The following is a 13265-nucleotide window of genomic DNA, read 5'->3' as shown; positions in this document are numbered from 1 at the left end:
CTTGCTTCCAGGAAGGAGAGACGCTCAAGAAGGCACTCTGTCTGCAGTTCTTTCCCCCTGAAGGCTTGGACAAACGTCAGAATAGACCACAACCTCTGCTTCTGCAGGTGGTCTGACAGCTAAGTTTTTCAGATCCGACACATCTCTCAAATCCTTCGGAGCACAGACCAGCATCTGCCCCACGATGCTTCTGGTGAGAAACAGCAGAAATCTCTGCAAAAGGTGCTGTCTTCGGTTTCAAGCTTCAGGAAACCTGCAGGACTCAAGAAGAGAGCTAAAATTGTTGAATCTAAAATTAGAAAGCAGAGATGGGAAAGGCCTCTGAGGAGAGACTGCTGCTACTCCACCATCTCCCTTCTTCTTCCTCTCCCGCCCTCCCCCCCAACCCAATGGATCCAGTCACTTCAGTGTTAGGAAAGGATTTGGTGCTCAAGAAGAGCTCTGTCAGCAGAGCCCAAAAGCATTGGGGCGGGAGGATATGTTCTGAATCCATTGTCTATGGATTCTAGTCAGCCCGATCCTGAATTAAAACAGAAGAATACTGATCTTACAGCGAAGCAAATAGCTAATATTTCAGACACACTGGATCCAGCTCTCTGTTCCAAGTCTCCTTGACAATTGGCTATACTGATGGCAGCTCAGTTCCATCATATGAATCAACAAATTGAGTTTTTTTGGATCCGGAAGGAAGCGACAAAGATGCAAGAGACAAACTCCATCAGACCTCTGTACTGTTGATTCTCCTCTGGAGAAGAGCAGATGAATGGAGGAGCTTCATGAATCACCATCTCTCCGACCACCTAAAACTCCCACATGCTCTCCTAGTAAAATGCTGTCACTCTTTTCTGTTCTGCCCCTGAGACCACTGATCTCCCCTCTACTATTGAGGTCTGAGCAGCCTCGCCAATTTACCACATAGACTCTAAGGAAAAGTTTGCTGGTAAGCAAACATATGGAGAGGATTCATACCATTGCAGATTCTGTGAAATGTAACCAGGTGTGGACTTCTAACTGGATTGGCATGTACCCTGATGGGCTAAATGGCCTTATTGGCCGCCTCCTAGTCACTGCTTGGAGCCACAACATGGCTGTTATTCTAGGGTTCTTCCCTTTCCAAGAGTTCAGGCAGGTTTTCCATTGTCGAGTCTGAAGCTCGCAGATCAGTCCATGGGAACAAAGAGCAATCTCCTGCCATTGTACCAGACACGTTGCCACAAGAAGAGCCTATGGTACCTGAGGAATATTAGAAATTGATCTGAACCTGAAGGACCAGACCATTCCAGATTAAAATGTAGGGATTACTCCAGCCGCTTTCCCCTGTGAGGGTGCATTGTTGTTTCACATGACAGGATGGCAGCTACACTGAAGATCCCCAACTGAGACTTCTTACTTTTTTTTTTTCACATCCTTGGCTCTTCAAAAATAGAATTGCATTTCTGGTTCTAGATTGTCTATTGCAAAAGCAATACGTCAACTCCTATTTCTGCTCAGGCAATGTCAAAAAAGGCTGATAAATTATATCTGCTGATATGTGAGGATTTCTCTCTCTCTCTCTCTTTTTTTTTTTTTTCCCCCACACTCGCCCAGCTCTCAACTCACTTTAAGGTAGAGGCTGTTGTCCAAAGGTCCTAAGGATGTCAGGTTCACGCCAAGCCTTCTGATAAAGGAAAAAGGATGGATGCTCTGGGCAGAAAAGTGTTTTCTTCTGCTATGTGTGACGTTGGAGTGGCAAATTAGCAAGCTGTTATGGCATGCTACCAGTACCATCTCTGGGAAAAGATGGCAGTATTTGTGAAATTCTTCCCTGAAGGTCAGAGGAAATTGGCTAATGCCCACATCTCTGAAGGAAAGTTTGTTGCAAAATATGGTTTGAGGCCTTTGTTGCTGCTGAAGCTTCTGCTAGAGCACTTGATTTTGCCATCCTTCTGGCATGCATAGTTTAGATCAGTGTTTCTCAATGACTGGTCTGTGGACCGGCACCAATCCCTGAGATTTCCCTGACAGTTTAGGAAGGCAGCAAGCTGGCCCCTAGTATCAAAAAAGTTGAGACACACTGGTTTAGATCATCGGGATTCCTTCCAGAAACAAAGGCTAAAATGGAGGACCTTCCTTTCAGAGGACAGGGTTTATTGGATGATAGGACAGGTTAGGTCCTTGAGAGGATGAAGACCTCTACAGACATAAATTTGGGAATATACCAACATGAAGAAAAATCTGGTGTACTTGTGTTCAAGTATCAGAAGTAAGTCTGTCCTCATCTTCCATTTTATTTTTTTTGTGGAGGCACAGCTGCTGAATGACAGCAGCAGCACCAAAGGAGAAGATCTTTTAAGCCATGTGCAAAGGGTAAAGAAACCACAGTGTCAACTTTGGACCAGATTTCAAGTTTGATATAAGGCCAGAGAACTGCAGATCGATTTTCAGACATTCCTTACCCACCCTATTTGGAGACTGCCTCTGTAACCTCTATGACTGCCAGAGTGCTAGAACCACCAACATGTGGATATTAACAATAGTACACAGCAGATACCCAATTCAGTTCTCTTGCTCCTTCCAACTCCTCCCATTCTATCCCTATTCAGGGACCCCTCTCCGGAGAGCTTATTAAGATCAGAGGTTCTCTCTTCTGGAAGCAGGAATCATAAAAGAGATAACAGGGGAATTTGGAGGGAAAATATTTTATTCAAAATACTTTCTAATTCCAAAGAAGGATGGAGGTCTCTGATCTATATTAGACCTGAGGGAGCTCAATTCCTTCATTAGGAAGCACCGTTTCCATTATGTTTAACCATGGCATGTATAATACCTTCCCTTTCAACACAAGACTAGTTTGTAGCTCTTGACCTAAAGGATATATATTTCCATATGTCAGTCAGACCAGCACACCAAAGTATCTTGGTTTCCTAGTAGGAGGGGCTGACTTCCAGTTAAGAGTTCTTCCATTTGGCCTTTCTACTGCACCCAGGGTTTTTAGAGTGCACTTTTATCTGTGTATGATTTGGCTAATCAAAGCATTATCAGAAGAAAATGCATCCAGAGCTATATCTTAAATATGTTCCCTGTTCAAGAAGTTACGCCTAGGGATAAACTGGGAGAAATCATTATTGAGTCTCTCACATAGGATCACCTTCATAGGCGTGATATTGGACTCATTCTGCAGTGGTGCTTTGCCTGAAGAAATGTTTGCAAAGATTAAATGAGCCATGTCCTTGCTACACTAACTTCCCTGCCAAAAGTCTTCCTCTTTCTCAGACTAATTGACTTCATAGACTCAGCTGTGTCTTACACTTCACACCCAGCTTAAAAAGAGTCTCTCCAGTACTGGCTGACAAAGAATGTGTTCCTGTCTCTGCCATAGTGGACTCAGAGTCTCAGTGTTATGAAAGGAGTGGCTTTCAGCCCTCCAGCACCATCAGCAATAATAACCTGTCACATTCAATGTGGGCTGAGGAGCTCACTACACAGCATGTGCCACCATGGGAATTCCTATGAAAAGAGAATGCACATCAGTGTGCTAAAAATCAGAGCAATATTTTGAGCTTTAAGAGCTGCTCTTCCTCATGTCAGAAGGTGGTGCATGTTGACATGGACAGACCAATGGCTATGTACTATATAAACAAGCAGGAAGGCGCTCACTCAGCGCAACTATGAAGGGAAGCAGTAGGTCTGTGGCAATGAGGCATTCAACACAAGATCTACCCTGTAGTACTACATCTAGCAGGGAGAGACATGTCTTGCGAAACAGCTGAGCAGATGCAACAGAACTCCATGAGTGTGTGTTAGAGATGATGATATGCATGATCTTCAACTTGGGGTGTCAGGATGTAGATCTCTTTCCAGTTATGCAGAATGAGCCAAGGTTTGCTTGAGAGCAGGAAGTGACAACCAATCCTTTGGATGCATTCCTCACAAGATGAAATCAGGTTTTCCTGTATGCCTTCCTCTCACTTTTCCCAATCCACGGGGGGGGGGGGGGGGAAGGGGGTGGTTTAAAAAATGATTTTTTTTTTTAAAAAAAGGCAAAAAACAAACACACAACAGAAGAGAACTAAAGTAATTTTGGTGCTTCTGGCATGGTTGAGATAAGTTGTTCCCAGACCACCTTTGGCTGTCAAAAGGAGTTTACCAGTCTCTCCCTCTTACTCCAGATCTGTTGAATTAAAAGAACAAAAGTTTATTGCCCAGACCTATATTCTCCATGTCTGAAGACCAGGGCTGTAGGGCTTTGATAGAGTTGGAGTAGTCTTGCTCTCTAGAGATACGTGTCCTAATTAACTGTAGGAAAGAATCAACTTGTAAGTGTTGTTAACCTCAAATGGAAGAGATTTGTTTGGGCAAACAATGATAATGTAACCCCAACCATGGCTCCAGTTTAGCATATATTAGAATAGCTGCAACAGATGAAACTTTCAGGTTTTTTGCCCATCAATGAAGGTTAATCTAGTAGCCATATCTATAAGCGAGAGGTTATGCCAGTAACAAGTCAGTATTCACACAGAAGTGAATTGAGATTTATGAAAGGATTAATGTTCCCCAGGAGTTAGATTCTTCTGTTGTGTGGAGACCTCAACAAATGCCTCACATAGATAATGAAGCCTCCATTTGTGCCAATGGCAGAATGCCCTTTATTTCACCTCTCAGTTAAACATCTGCTCGAAAAGTAAGTGAACTACAGACCCACTATTCACTGTTTTATATAAGGACAGAGTTTTGCTACATCCCTGTCCCAAGTTCCTGCCTAAAGTGGTAACTGAACATCACGTTAATCCATTAAACTGGCAGTGTTCTTTCCAAGATCTCTCTCTCATTCAGGAGAAAATGTGTCATGCGTTAGATACAAAAAGGGCTTTAGCTTATTTTAAATAGGACTCAATTCAGGAAATCACCATATCTGTTGATTTCCTATGCTGACAGCAAAAAAATCAAAGCAATCACATCTTAAACACTATCAAAATAGGTTAGGCTCTGCATTCATGAGGCCTACATTTTAGCGTTAGTCCTTGTCCCTAAGGAAATTAGGTCACAATCTGTGAGAGCCAAGGCAGCTTCAATGGCATGCCTTAGACATATTACTCTTACAGAGGTCTGTACAATGTGGAGCTCCCTGCATATGTTTACAAAACACTATTCTTTGGACTTAGCATCCAGAGCTGATGCACAGTTTTTGGCAGGGCAGTACCCTATTTAATTAGGATTCCATGTCCCACCTTCCTCAAAGGGCAGTATTGCTTGTCAAACTACCCTCATGAGTGGGAATATGCAGAGGACACTCAAAGAAGAAATGGAGGTTACTCACCTTAGCTGGAGGTCTTTGAGATATATTCACGCATCCTGCCCACCTTTCTCTCTTCCTCAGAGTCTTAATTACAACCAAAGTGGGACTTGGAGGAGGCACTTGAAGGATCTGAGGCGGCCAGAGTGCCACATCCCCTTTTATAGCCTCACCCTCAGAACATTCAGGAACAGTGAGGGGAGGGGCAGGAGGGGGCATGAAAACGCTCCAACGGGCACTGCTATCAAAAAGTTCCACAGTCAGAGCTGGACCTGAGGCACATCCCGTAAGTGTGACTATGCAAAGTCCATCTTGAAGAACTCTGGTTACAGGTGAGTGACCTCCATATTTAGTTCTATGTCATCTTAAAGGCACTATGTCACTGTTCTCCTTAACAGTACCTCTGCCTTAGTTTCTGTGCCTGCTAAAACAATTGTTGTCCTGCTTTTTACATTTTGAGGACATTTTCTTCCAACTTTTGTAGATATGACAGTCAGTCTTAGAGGTTGTTGAATGGGGCCTTGGAGAGGATACTTTTCAAAGTCAGGCAAAATCATTCTTTTTCAATTATCCCTCTCCTGAGTGGCTCTTATATGGTGAGGTCAACTCTCATGTTAGAGATGGCTATCCAATTGGTGTCAGAGCCCTGCAGGATCCCCTGCTAAACGGAGTCAATTGTAATACAGACTTGCTGCCTGGGTCTTGATGGTTTTACTACTTTCCCAAGTACTCACTATTGAGTAGTAGCAGAGTTTCAAAGGGAAGCTATTATTACCTCAATTTCCATCTCTGGTGATAAAAATGGTCCTTGTGCTCATGTCCTTGGAAGCCAAAGAAGATTGACTTCACAAATAAATCTCTTGGATCTCAGGTTTCCAAAATTTGGCTCTCAAGGTATTCATCATTCATCTCCATCCAGATAATACAAATTCTCAGATGTCACGGAGGGAATGTATTACTTAAACTGTCAAGAAGGCTCTTGGTCTCCCTCTTACAGTAGGAAGCTGTTTGCCTGTGAGAATGGTGTATTTGCAACAATGCAGTGCCCTTGGCTTTTCATCTCAAGGGAAGAAGAGTACCCTAGTTTTTGATCAGATCTACAGAGGAGATAATCATGAGTAATCCCCCAAGGATTCAGTGGCAGTCTTTGTCTTACCGTGAGACATGTGGACTTCCCCAAGCTGTAAGGTGGAGGTTCCCAATCTGTGGCCTATGAAGAGTTGGCTGGTCATGTGTTGCTGACTGTCCTCCTGTCTCTAGCTATTAACTAGATTAAAAGGTAAAAGTGTACTTGCTTACATGCAAAATGTTAGGAAGTTGCTTGATTGCTTGCGTACTTACCTACTGTAGTTCCTATAGATACACCTGTGAACAGTGGGAGGTAGGGGGAAAAGGAAAAGTGGGCTGCTCAACCATGAGTGACAGAGCCAGTGGTCCACAGGATAATCTCTATTAAGATGTGGCCCAAACTGTGAAAAAAAATTGAGAACCCGTGTTCTAAAGTTGTTGGTTCTTAAGGGTAGTTATAGCAAGCTTGATTTTGTACCAGCTCTCCATGTACATGTGGATGCCTGCCATCTTTTGAACCTTACAATCAGTTCCTTCTTGATGGTAGTCAGCAGTGGAGCTCTCTGCAAGACCTCTGGCTCTGTTTGCCCTCTGGCTTTTCAGTCCTCTCATCATGTCTGTCTTTGTGTTGTTTTTCTGTTCTTCCCTACCTTCTAGCCAGACTTAGTCTTTATAGTCTTATTTGTGGACACCAGAGCAATTTTGGCTTCTGGCGCTGGAGCGCTGGTAAAGTTTGTTCCCAGAGATTTCAAAGGAACTTTGGTTCCTTGACCAAGATAATTCTATTGAACACTATGTTTTGTGGCTTAGTGTCCTGACTCTGCCTCTTCATCTCTGTTTTGTACTTTGGAATTAATTTGCATGCAGAGACACTTGCTTTTCAGGATTTTATCCACTGCCTTGACCTCTTAGGAGGAAGGAAGAATGCTCAGGAGGAATGCACAGATGAGTTACCTGAACTAACAGCTATCGTTCAGTAGAATTGCCATGTTCTTGCCCCATATATTTGACTAGTTAAAGTTGTGGCAGACACTTCACATCAAGGCCCAAGTCTTAAAAGGCAATTGAGAAACACATTTATTTCTAGAGAATGTGGACTTGTTTCTCAGTCCTCACATAAGATCTTGAGGGTTAGCACTACCACAAATACATTATTGCTCCCCAGGATCCTGAGCTTTGGTGCTGGGATTCCTTTGGACAAAGGGTTTTACCAGCCCATAATTGCAATCCTTCAAGTGGTGGGCTGCTAGCTTTTCATGAGCAAAGGGTAGATTGAGCTCTGGTAAAAGGTCCATGTCCAGGTAAAGTTCCTTCTCAGACACACTGAGTTTAAAGCACAAACCTATTCTAACATCAGCTCTGGGGTGGCTTTTTGGTGTGGTTTATGTGATAGCTGGAGTGGATGCTTTGGGGTGGATGTCAGTAGGTCTACTTTGCTGCAATGTCTTACAAAGAGATCTGGAAAAATATGAGCATCTGAGGAATATGTGGATCATTTCTAGTTGAAGGCCAACATGTGTTTTCTTGAGTCTGTTATGTTCCTGTGCTTCCTTCTACAAGAAAGTCAGTTTTCATCTCAATAGCTGGCTTCAAGGGAATCTGATAGACATCTGCACCAACAAAAGCAGCATCAGGAGTTGGTCCTAAGCTCCCTCTCATAAAGGATCAAAGTTTAACTTTTTTTTTTTTTTTAAGGGTTTCAGAGTGGATAGCCAGCCCAGTCACTTTCTGTAGCTTGCCAGGACCTCCCTGTCAGAAGCAGACTGAGCTCTTTATCCCAGGACCCCTTGTTGCCTCTAGTAAGTGGGTCTGTCGTGCTTCATTAGAGTTAACAGTTGTGAATTCAAATCCCTCTTCTGAATCAGTGTCACTTTTTTTTTGGCCCAATGAAATTTAAGTACTTTTACAAAATCGAACATCTTTGAAAGGAAAGATTGAGACATGAATAGCCTGTAACCTAGTGATTAGGGCAGTCACCTGGCAGAAGGGAGACCTGAATGCAAGTCCCTGGTCCAGAATGGGGATTGAAACCTGTTTCCTGCATCCTAGGCAAGTGCTCTGACCACTGGTAAAGATTATAAAGGGGTGTGCACACTGCTTCCCCCCACCCCAACTATTTTCGCAACTTGTGAGCTCATGTTTTACATGGAAATTATTTTTCTTGATGACAGTGACTTTAGCTTATAGTGAGATCACTTCAGGCTGAAGTGATCCACCTTATGTTGCTTTTTACTAGGTGGTGGTATGAACTTGTCTGAGATTCCTCTTCAAGGAATATCATGTGTTCTGAGATAGGATGGTTTCCACCACAGACAACCTATAACAGCCATGTGGGTCTCACTCCTTAGACTTAAAGAGCATTCCTGTTCAGATTAGGTCTCTAGGAAGGAATCCTGCTTTCTCTCAACCCTGCAAAACGGGCTTGTCGAAAAAGGGAGTTCAAAGTCTCTTGCTCCATCCTATTGGCTATTGAGAGTAAAGTCTGATGTGTTTGTGAGGAATCTTTCCTCTTCCCTGTTGTTATACCAGTATACACACACCTCTCCATAAATATGAATGGGGAGTGGGGAGAAATAAAAATTATTTTTGCATTGGCATTTTTTGCTGCCTGTTGAAGTAATATTCATTCATTATTTTGTATTACATTAGCACTGAGAGACCCAAACAAAGATTGTGGCTCCATTGTGGTAGACCATCCACAAATGTAGAGGAGACCAGTTTGTGCTCCAAAGGGTTTCCAAATTTAATAGGTGAGACAAAGGCTGGAAGAAATGAAGCATTAGCCCCATTTTACCAATGGAGCTGTAAGGCACAGAGTTAGTGATGTGGTGCAGGAGGATAGGCTGTGTTTTGAGAGAGAGATTCCCTAACTGTGGTGGGGTGATAGACAGAACACATATTCCTATCTTGGGACCAGACCACCTTGGCAGCCAGTATGTAAACCACAAGTGGTACTTTTCAGTGGTGCTGCAAGCACTGGTGGATCACAAGGGAAGTTTCACTGACATCTACGTGGGATGGCTGGGAAAGGTACAAGATGCTCACATCTTCAGGAACTCTAGTCTGTTTGAACAGCTGCAGGAAGGGACTTACTTCCCAGACCAGAAAATAACCGTTGGGGATGTTGAAATGCCTATAGTTATCCTTGGGGACCCAGCCTACCCCTTAATGCCATGGCTCATGAAGCCGTACACAGGCACCCTGGACAGTAGTCAGGAGCTGTTCAACTATAGGCTGAGCAAGTGCAGAATGGTGGTAGAATGTGCATTTGGACGTTTAAAAGCATGCTGGCGCAGTTTACTGGCTTGGTTAGACCTCAGTGAAACCAATATTCCCATTCTAATTGCTGTTTGCTGTGTGCTCCACAATATCTGTGAGTAAGGGGAGACGTTTCTGGCGGGGTGGGAGGTTGAGGCAAATCGCCTGGTCGCTGATTACATGCAGCCAGACACCAGGGCAATTAGAAGAGCACAGCAGGGCGCACTGCGCATCAGAGAGGCTTTGAAAACCAGTTTCATGACTAACCAGGCTACGGTGTGACAGTTCTGTTTGTTTCTCCTTGATGAAAACCCGCCCCCTTGGTTCACTGTACTTCCCTGTAAGCCAACCACCCTCCCCCCCTTCGATCACTGCTTGCAGAGACAATAAAGTAATTGTTTCAAAATCGTGCATTCTTTATTAATTCATCACACAAATAGGGGATAACTGCCAAGGTCGCCCGAGAGGGGTGGGAGAGGAGGGAAGTACCGGGTGGGGTGGTGGATGAGGGGAGGAGGGAAGGACAAGGCAACATTGCACTTCCAAACTTATTGAATGCCCACCTTCTGTTGCTTGGGCAGTCCTCTGGGGTGGAGTGGTTGGGTGCCCAGAGGGGCTCCCCCTCCCCCTGCAATCTTGGGTGTCTTGGTGAGGAGGCTATGAAACTTGGGGAGGAGGGCGGGCAGTTACACGGGCTGCAGTTGCGGTCTGTGCTCCTGCTGCCTTTCCTGCAGCTCCACCAGATGCCGGAGCATATCAGTTTGATCCCCCAGTAGTCTCAGCATTGCATCCTGCCTCCTCTCATGTTGCTCCCGCCACTTCTCATCTCGCTCATCCCTCCTGTCCTCGTGTTCATTTTCTGCTTTCCTGGAGTCTGCCATGGTTTGCCTCCATGCATTCTGCTGAGCTCTTTCAGGGTGGGAGGACTGCCTGAGCTCAGAGAACATTTAATCGTGAGTGCGTATTTTTTCTCCTCCTTATCTGCACTAGCCTCTGGGATGGAGATGACAAGGGAAGTGTTGAAACATTTACAGCTGGGGGAGGAAAAAAAAAGGGAGAGTAGTAAAGAGGAAAGAGACACATTTTAGAGAACAATGGGTGGACTCTTTCACAGTGAACCCAGCTGCTAACTTACATAGCACATGTGCTTTCGGTACAAGGTTGCATTTTGCCTTTTATATTGAGGGCCTGCCAGTTTGGTGTGAGAGATCACACACGCAGGGCCGGGCAACAGAATTCAGCTTGCAGGCAGCCATGGTAAGCCACAGTCTTTCGGCTTCTTCAACCTTTATAACGTGGGAATGGTTTCAAACAACAGCACCCTCCTTTCCCATACCAAGCACCTGTTGGGTTGGCCATTTAAAAGGAGGGGCTGCGGTTTTCGGGTTAACATGCAGCACAAACCCAACTAACCCACCCCCCCAATTCTCTGGGATGATCACTCTCCTGAGGATACCACAGCGAGATAAAGAACGGACGTTGCTTGAATGCTAGCAAACATCAGGACCATACGCTGCCATGCTTCGTTATGCGGTGTTTCCAGACTATGTGCTACTGGCCTGGCTTGGTGAAGTGTCGTACCATGGAGGACGGAATAAGGCTGCCCTCCCCAGAAACCTTTTGCAAAGGCTTTGGGAGTGCCTCCAGAAGAGCTTCATGAAGATGTCCCTGGAGGATTTCCACTCCATCCCCAGACATGTTAACAGACTTTTCCAGTAGCTGTACTGGCTGTGAATGCATCCCAAGACTTCAGGGCAAATTAATCATTAAACATGCTTGCTTTTAAATCGTGTTATATTTACAAAGGTACATTCACCAGAGATGCCTTCTCCATCTTCATGGTCTGGGAGCCTGCCTTGGGAGGGTTGGAAGGGTGTTGGCTCCAGGGTGATAAACAGTTCCTGGCTGTCGGGGAGAACGGTTTCTCCGCTTGCCTGCTGTGCGCTTTCATCCTCCTCCTCATCTTCCTTGTCCCCAGAATCCTCATCCCTGTTGCATGAGACTCCCCCCTTTGCAGGTGTCCACAGACAGGGGTGTGGTAGTGGTAGGGCCTCCCCCTAGAACTGCGTGCAGCTCATCATAGAAGCGGCATGTCTGGGGCTCTGACTCGGAGTGGCCATTTGCTTCTTTGGTAGGCTTGCCTGAGCTCCTTAATTTTCACGTGGCATTGTTGCGGGTCCCTGTTGTAGCCTCTGTCCATCATGCTCTTGGAGATTTTTGCAAATATATTTGCGTTTCATCTTTTGGAATGGAGTTCTGTTAGCACGGATTCATCTCCCCACATAGCGATCAGATCCAGTACCTCCCGTCCAGTCCATACTGGAGCCTTTTTGCGATTCTGGGACTGCATGGTCACCTGTGCTGATGAGCTTGCCACGCTGGCCAAACAGGAAATGAAATTCAAAAGTTCCCGGGGCTTTTCCTGTGTACCTGGCTAGTGCATCTGAGTTGAAAGTGCTGTCCAGAGCGGTCATAATGGAGCACTCTGGAATAGCTCCCGGAGGCCAATACTGTCTAATTGCGTCCACACTATCCCAAACTTGACCCGGCGATGTCGATTTCAGTGCTGATCCCTTTGTCAGGGAGGAGTACAGAAATGGATTTTAAGAGCCCTTTAGGACGACAAAAATGGCTTCGTCGTATGGATGGGTGCAGGGTTAAATCAATATAATGCTGCTAAATTTGACCTGAACTCATAGTGCATACCAGGGCTGAGTTCAGTATTTCTGTCATCTGAATGGGCCCCCAAGTTCATAAAAAAATCTGATGTTCTCATTGAAGCCTTTTGTACATGTAATGAATGCTTTGAAAAACAGAGTGAACATTTGGTACCAATGAACACGTCATTAATTGCACAAGACTATTCTATTATTTTCTGGTCTTCACTCACTGACTTCTTGCTACCTTACTGGCTGATTTTTGGACTTCTTTCAGTGCTTTTGCAGCTAAGAGATTTTTCTCCAATGGTAAACAGTAGTATAGATAGTATAGATACAGCTCCTGAATCTTGTGCTCCGACCTAGTGCCGAGTATATTACTAAAATTCTTTCATCTCAAATTCCAAACTCATATACTGTGTCATGGTTGACTCTGTCTGAACTGCCTATAGTCATCAGTTCTCTTTATCTGCAGAAGGTTGAGAAACTTAATTTTTCCCCTTTTCTGCTTATTTTTTTCTCCTTTCTTCCTAGACCGTTTTAGTTTCTAGATGTTTAGTGTAGCAATTTATTTTCTCTAACAAATAAAACGAGTTTTTGAAGCATCAAACCACTGCCAACATTGAAATTTTCTTGTACAAGTTTTTCTTCCAAAGCTGTCTTATTTTTCTCAGATCACATTTTTTTTTTAAAATCAAGCTTCTTAATACTTAATGTGTTTTGGTCCTCTTATTTTTTTGGTGTTGAAGATTGCTTCAAGTAATGGCCAAAATTCAATCACAAAATGTCTATCGGTAGACTCTGTAAGTGCTTGTGTGTTAAGGGTACATAGAGCTTGGGGGACGTTAGATAAGCCAAAGATGTTGGAGTTCAAGGTATGCGCTTCCTTCCCTTGCTTGTTTTCACTCACAACAAGCACCAACACTATTTGTACTGCTTGGGGAAAGCCCACATCACGTCCAAGTGCAGTATCTGCCTCTTGTTCCCGATCTGTACCTGGGAAAGCCAAG

The 13265-nt window shown here is 44.4% G+C and overlaps 1 protein-coding gene across 3 annotated transcripts in view; it reads left to right on the top strand.

Annotated features, from left to right (window-relative positions):
* Nucleotides 1-13265, top strand: part of GIGYF2 (GRB10 interacting GYF protein 2) — a 148926-nt gene that overhangs the window by 33596 nt on the left and 102065 nt on the right. The window lies entirely within an intron of this gene.

This window comes from Eretmochelys imbricata, chromosome 9, assembly GCF_965152235.1.
Source record: "Eretmochelys imbricata isolate rEreImb1 chromosome 9, rEreImb1.hap1, whole genome shotgun sequence".
NCBI lineage: Eukaryota > Metazoa > Chordata > Testudines > Cheloniidae > Eretmochelys > Eretmochelys imbricata.
The sequence above is the reverse complement of the archived record's forward strand: the minus strand, read 5'-3'. Positions and strand labels throughout refer to the sequence as shown.